Here is a 7,106-nt window from a genome sequence, read left to right on the forward strand (position 1 = left end):
GGAAAACTGAAGAAGTCGGTCACAGTCATTGCCTTTGAGGAGTTTCTTAGTTCATTTTTATGAATAAATTTTAGTTCATTCCATATTCTAAACAGGGCTGTTCTCATGCATAATTTTTTTTTGGTTACACACGTCATTCCAGGTAGAAGATATAAGCATCACTGGAACACCTTTAAAACCATAGAGGAAGCGGGATCAGGGACCCGCCGCGTGCGACCACATCTCTCCACTGGTAACTCTCCGCTCCACGCTCGGTGACCATGGCTGTACTGGCGGCCCTTCTGCGCGGTGGTGCCCGCAGGCGCAGCCCCCTGCTTCGGAGGTGGATGCAGGAAATAAGATATGTGGAACGAAGTTATGGTCAAAACCCACTTTGAATGAAGTGGTCATAGTAACTGCTACGAGAACACCCATTGGGTCCTTTCTAGGCAGCCTTTCCTCTCTGTCAGCCACTGAGCTTGGTTCCATTGCAATTCAGGGAGCCATTGAAAAGGCAGGGTTTCCAAAAGAAGCAGTGAAAGAAGCATACATGGCTAATGTTCTACAAGGAGGTGGAGGACAAGCCCCTACAAGGCAAGCAGTACTGGGTGCAGGCTTACTTATTTCTACTCCATGTACCACTGTAAACTAAAGTTTGTGTCTCAGGAATGAAAGCTATCATGATGGCCTCTCAGAATCTTATGTGTGGACATCAGGATGTGATGGTGGCAGGTGGGATGGAGAGCATGTCCAATGACATGTAATGAACAGAGGAGCAATACCATATAGTGGGGTAAAGCTTGAAGATTTGATTGTAAAAGATGGGCTAACTGATGTCTACAATAAAGTTCGTATGGGCAACTGTGCTGAAAATACTGCAAAGAAGCTGAATAGCGCACGAGATGAACAGGATACTTATGCTGTTAACTCCTATACCAGAAGTAAAGCAGCATGAGAAGCTGGAAAATTTGGAAGTGAAGTTGTTCCTGTCACAATTACAGTAAAAGGTAAACCAGATGTAGTGGTGAAAGAAGATGAAGAATATAAACATGTTGACTTTAGCAGAGTTCCAAAGCTGAAGACGGGTTTCCAAAAAGAGAATGGTACAGTAACAGCTCCCAATGCCAGCACACTGAATGACGGAGCAGCTGCTATGGTTCTGATGACTGCAGATGCAACAAGAGGCTCAATGTTAAACCACTGGCAAGAATAGCAGCATTTGCTGATGCTGCTGTAGAACCTATTGATTTTCCAGTTGCACCTGCATATGCTGCACCTAAGATGCAGGTGCATCTTAAAAGATGCAGGATTGAAAAAAAAGTATTACAATGTGGGAAATAAATGAAGCCTTTAGTGTAGTCATACTAGCAAGCATTAAAATGCTAGAGATTGATCCCCCAAAAGTGAATATCAATGGAGGAGCTGTTTCTATCGGACATCCAGTTGGGATGTGTGGAGCCAGGATTGTCGTCCATTGGCTCATGCCTTGAAGCAAGGAGAATGTGGTCTTGGTGGTATTTGCAGCGGAGGAGGAGGTGCTTCTGCCATGCTGATCCAAAAGCTGTAGACAACTTCTGTTGTCTAAGGCAACAACCCTATGTAGCCAGAAAGGCCTGCTGTAATCAGGGTGACTGATTACCCTGGGTCAGCTTGTATGAAAATAATCTGTTTCACTTTTTATTATTTTCAACTCTTTTTAAAAAATAAGATAAAAAGATCAAATCCCAAAACCTGTTGAGATTACAAAATAATTTTTTCTTCTACTTTACAGTTTTTATAATCTTGAACATATTTTTGTTATAAAGCTATACTCTTAAAATACCATTGTGCAATATTAGTGACTTATAAGTAGCTAGAAGCTTCCATTTTAGAGAATAAATCTTAATTTACATTTTTAAAAAAAACCATAGGGAACATAGATAAGTACTTAGTATTTAGAGACACTTAAATTTTTAGCATAATGGTAAAACTTTAGGGTCAGAACAGTAATGACATTAAGGCCCTTTGTTTTGATGATAGCTAACCTTATCCAGTTTGTGGCAACCAGCACTCTCCTTTCTAGAGTGGCCAAACATTTTTCCCTCTCTTCAATTCAGGACCTAGTGAATACATTAGTGTATTTAGTAGAGAGCCAGTGATCCTCAGGATCTCAGTATTTACAATGAGGGAAGCCTCCTCTCTGACCTCGGGGAGGTTACTAGTTAATTATGCTGACTGTAGTCTCTTGAGCATGTTGAAGAAAAGGTGTATTTTTCTAATGGAAAAGTTCCTTTCTGGCAGAGGAAAAATTATGGCCAGTCTTTCTGTCTTGTAGACTTGCAAATTGACCGCGCTTGAACCCTTCTTGTGTTCCTTGATTGCTAACACACTGTTGAGTCTGGCTAGCTAATATTTTATTCTGGATCTTCACAACTATAAATGTAAGTGAAATGAACCTATTGTTTTCTTTTCTGGCACGATCTGTATCTAGTTTTGGCATAAAAGCAGTTCAGTCATGAAATGAGTTTGGCAGTTTTCCCTCTTTTATGGAAGTGTTCATTTAAGGTACGGATTATCTGTTCCATTAAGATTTTATAAGCCCACCAATAAAATACCGATGGTAGGCCTCACTAGGCTTCACTCTTCTTTCTACTTTACACAACTTCCTGGATTGATTTATTTTTAATTTTACTAAGTACTATTTTTTTAATCCCCATTTTCTACTGCAGTGCCTTCTAGGAACGTTTCTTCTCTTGATCCCCTAGCTTACTGCTTTCTTCTTCAACTATCAGTCTGATCATTTATTCCCATTATATTGACTTTCTTGATTTGATATTATTCACTTATTTGACAAATATTTATTGAATGTCAGACACTGTTCTGGACACTCACTAATCTGTATAGACCTTTATAAGGACTCCAATAGATCTTTTTCCCTCAGTGACAGTAGTGACATTTTGTCCCTTGGTTGAGCCCCTGTTTTATATTAGAACAGATATGTTTCTTTGTAGTACTTCTGTCTTTAATTTTATTTTTATTCCATACTAAAAATACTTCTCTTTTTCCCTAATACAGTAATACCTATTTCAGGGTTGAAGTGCTCATTTTCTTTCATTTACTCGGAGTTTAGAAATAGCATATACATCATGAAGCAACAAAACTTTGGGATTCTGATAGTTTTAATTTTGTAAAATAATTTTCCTTTTGTTTTTTTTCCTAACTTGAGAGTGTTGATAACTACTTATTCACACATATCCATTCATTCGTTTAGTGATTCTTAATTTGTTTATCTAGCATGTTCTGTGTACCAGGCCACGTGCTGGCTGTTAGGGCTATAAAGATGCTGGAAGCGTGTTCTCTTCCCTTATAGAACCTGGAATCTACTGTGAGGGAAAAACATATAAGTTTAACCAAAATATTCAGATATGATGCCATCATAAGGAAATTGAATAAGTTAAAAGGAAAGGAAGATTTCAAGTCAATAAAATTAGCCAGGAGTTTAGGTAAGGGAAAGGCCTTGCCCTGTCTATACTTGCCAGGGAATGGTGTGCATATGAGCTGGGTCTTGAATATGAAGAAGGAAGGGTATTGACACATGGGAAGAGTAAGTTATTGTCATTGTTTTTGCTTTCTCTCTATGGTATTTTTTTCCAGATTATGGTTAGATTTTGAATAATGTTTGGGCACTGCTAACCTTACTAGAAATAAAAAGACAAATGGAGTTAGAAGCCCTCCCATTCATAGCAATGCTGACCATCATCATGGCTCTCTAGGTCACTTTTTATCAAAATATGTCCCTTCCCCACCCACTTTATACAAAACAAAAGAGTAATACGTGAAATCTGATTTATTTACTTTTAATATTGTCTATAACAGGTGCTATTAAGATTATAAACCCTTTTATGATGTGTCCTTTGTTAAAGAAAACCAATAGGAAAAGAAAAAAAGAAAACCAATAGGAACCCTCCTACACCGTTGGTGGGAATGTAAATTGGTGCAGCCACTATGGAGAACAGTATGGAGATTCCTTAAAAAACTAAAAATACAGCTACCATATGATCCTGCAGTCCCACTCCTGGGCATATATCTGGAGAAAACCATAATTTGAAAAGGTACATGCAGCCTAGTGTTCATTGCAGAACTATTTACAATAGGCAAGAAGACATGGAAGCAACCTAAATATCCATCAACAGATGAATGGATAAAAAAGTTGTGGGATGTATATATACCATGGAATATTACTCAGCCATAAAAGAGAATGAAATAATGCCATTTGCAGCAACATGGATGGACCTAGAGATTATCATAGTAAGTGAAGTAAGTGAGACAGAGACAGACAAATATCATTTGATATCACCTGTTTGTGGAATCTAAAAAAAATGATAAAAATGACAATTTGAGATCCACCCAAAAAAAATTAGTTTCAGAAGGATACTGTCTGGTTTCCAGAGATTTTTTAATGTGAGAAAATCAGAAGAAAAGAAAAAATAGAGTAACTCTCTGAATGTATGCTTAATCCAAGGTTAAAATCAGAGGATCTGTAACAATGGACGATCATTCAGCCCTTTAGAGAAATGCCTCTTACTTTTATAAGAATTGGGCAGCAGGCTGATGGCACCCTTGCTCAAAGGCCCTGGAATGGAGCTATGTTAGGCCAATGATTACACAGTGAGAGAATCCTCATTGGTCCAACTATCTCTAACATGTGCCTACGTAGAAAGCCATCCCCTGTCCCCCACCAGACCCTGAGAGGTGAGCTAAGCCAGTGCTTGTGCACTGGGCAAGAGTTTCCTCAGAAAATAATACTTAACCTATGAGCAAATTTTTAAAATTTGTTTTGAGGAGTATAATTAATCTTTCCACAACATGAGAAATCAACTATACTTCAATAAAATAAATTTTAAAAAATAATCTCTCAAATGCTGAAGGAAATGATAATTGTTTACAAAGTTTATTTAGTTCTAAAGGAGCAACAGGGAACAGAACACTTTGGGTATAAGGTGTTTAACTTGTCAGACTTTTTTTCAGAATGAAAGACAGTGTGGCAAAGGAGAGTGATCTGGACTTTGCCGTTTGAGGAAATAAGCATTTGGAGTTACTGGAGTGCTGAGATGTACAGGATCTTAACATTAAAGTGTAACAAGAAATTGGTAAAGATCGAAAACATAATAATACCTAGTGTTAATGAGAACGGCTATCTGAGTCTAACTTGGTAGAATCTTACAAAAAGGTAAGTTGGCAATATATTCATACTGTTTGTCTCAGCAGTTCCACTTCAATGAATTTATCCTAATGAAACAACATTAACTAAACACTAAGAATTAGGTAGAAGCAGGGCTTATATTCAACCATTGGTAGTATAGGATCGCCAATCACCATGACCATCTATTAAATCAGAAGAGTTGCTGCTTGTAAACATCCACTTTTCTTATACCAATGCCTATGAGCCAAATGTCAGCCTCTATTAGAGGGTGTTCATTGCAGGATTGTTTATAATAGTAATCAGTTAGAAACCACTTAAATGTACAGTAGGAAATTGGTTAGATTTGCTTTGATATGTCCATATGGTAGAATGCAACAAAGTCAGGTTTTGTTTTGTTTTGTTTTTGTTTGTTTTTGGTTATTTTTTTGGTTTTTGCGGTACACAGGCCTCTCACTGTTGTGGCCTCTCCCGTTGCGGAGCACAGGCTCTGGATGCGCAGGCTCAGCGGCCATGGCTCACGGGCCTAGCCGCTCTGTGGCATGTGGGATCTTCCCGGACCAGGGCACGAACCCGTGTCCCCTGCATCAGCAGGCGGACTCTCAACCACTGTGCCACCAGGAAAGCCCCAAAGTCAGGTTTTTAAGGAAAAAAATCACATCATAAACTCATTTAATACAGAGTTAAGGAAATTAAAAAATTATGAAATACTACATACTATAGACTCAAATATGCAATACAATCCAACTTTTATTTAAGACATTAAAAATTGAGAATATAGACCACAAAATTAATAGTGGTTATACTCTGGGTAAGAGGATACTAGCTGTTTTTACTTTTTATGTTTTATAAATTTTACAATGAATTTGTATTAATTTTATAAAAGACAAATATATTTAGCCATATTATGAAAAGATACTTTTCATATTTTGTGTTTTTCTCTAAGTAATCAGCCTTTGTTTGCAGACAAGTCTGTTGCTCCCAACTAGTGGATAATAATTCATATTATAAGTGCATTGACCACATTTCAGGTATCCATTTCCCTAATGATAAAACCTAGATTTCCTCCAACTTCCCTAACCATAAACACCACCATAAGAAGCACCCCAGTACGTGCCACCCTAAAGGCATGAGTGGAGGGCCATCACATATAGCCCTTGAAGTGGATTTGCTGGGTCAAAGAGAATTCACATTCTTAATGTCACTAAGGACCTCCAGATGATTATTTTTAGAATGACCTTACAAGTTTATACTTTCGTCAAAACTGCAAGAGTTCCCATATACCCCATCTTCTCCAACACTTAGTAGCAGACATCTTTTTTATTTTTGCCATTCTGATGGGTGTAACATGGTGTCTATAGTTTTAAAATATATCTCCCTGATTACAAGTAAGTTTGAGAACCTCTTCATATTCTCCTTAGCTGTTGAGGCTTCCCTCTCTATTTATTGCCTGTTCATATACTTTGCCCAATTTTCTGTTGAGTATCATTATCTTTTTCTCAGTGATTTGCTTGAGCCCCTTAAATATTGAGTGTTTCACTGTTTTGATCATAATCAACAGGAAGAAGTATATGTTATATCACAACCAACACACATTATATATAATATATAATACATTAATATATAAGATGTATAGTTATAATCTTATAAGTATGCATATATACTTTTGTACATACATACATATATACATATATGAGTATACATGTTATATATCAATATATTATTAGAGTATATATTGATTATATCAGTAATATATAATTATGTAAGTGTCTATTAAGTCTATATAATTAAATATATGGTTAATTATTAATATGTATTAATGTACTATATATGTAAATATACATATTCCCAACAAATACACACTATTGTATATATGTATGTATTGCATATATTTTTAATTTTACATTTTCATTTACATGATGTAAACAAAATGCTGATGAGTATTTTC

The 7,106-nt window shown here is 36.7% G+C and overlaps 1 pseudogene; it reads left to right on the plus strand.

Moving 5' to 3' along the window:
- Window positions 1–223: 223 nt before the first annotated feature.
- Window positions 224–1,718, plus strand: LOC132529430 (acetyl-CoA acetyltransferase, mitochondrial-like; annotated as a pseudogene).
- The last annotated feature ends 5,388 nt before the right edge of the window (window positions 1,719–7,106 follow it).

This window comes from Lagenorhynchus albirostris, chromosome 1 (assembly GCF_949774975.1).
Source record: "Lagenorhynchus albirostris chromosome 1, mLagAlb1.1, whole genome shotgun sequence".
In the NCBI taxonomy this organism is placed as follows: domain Eukaryota; kingdom Metazoa; phylum Chordata; class Mammalia; order Artiodactyla; family Delphinidae; genus Lagenorhynchus; species Lagenorhynchus albirostris.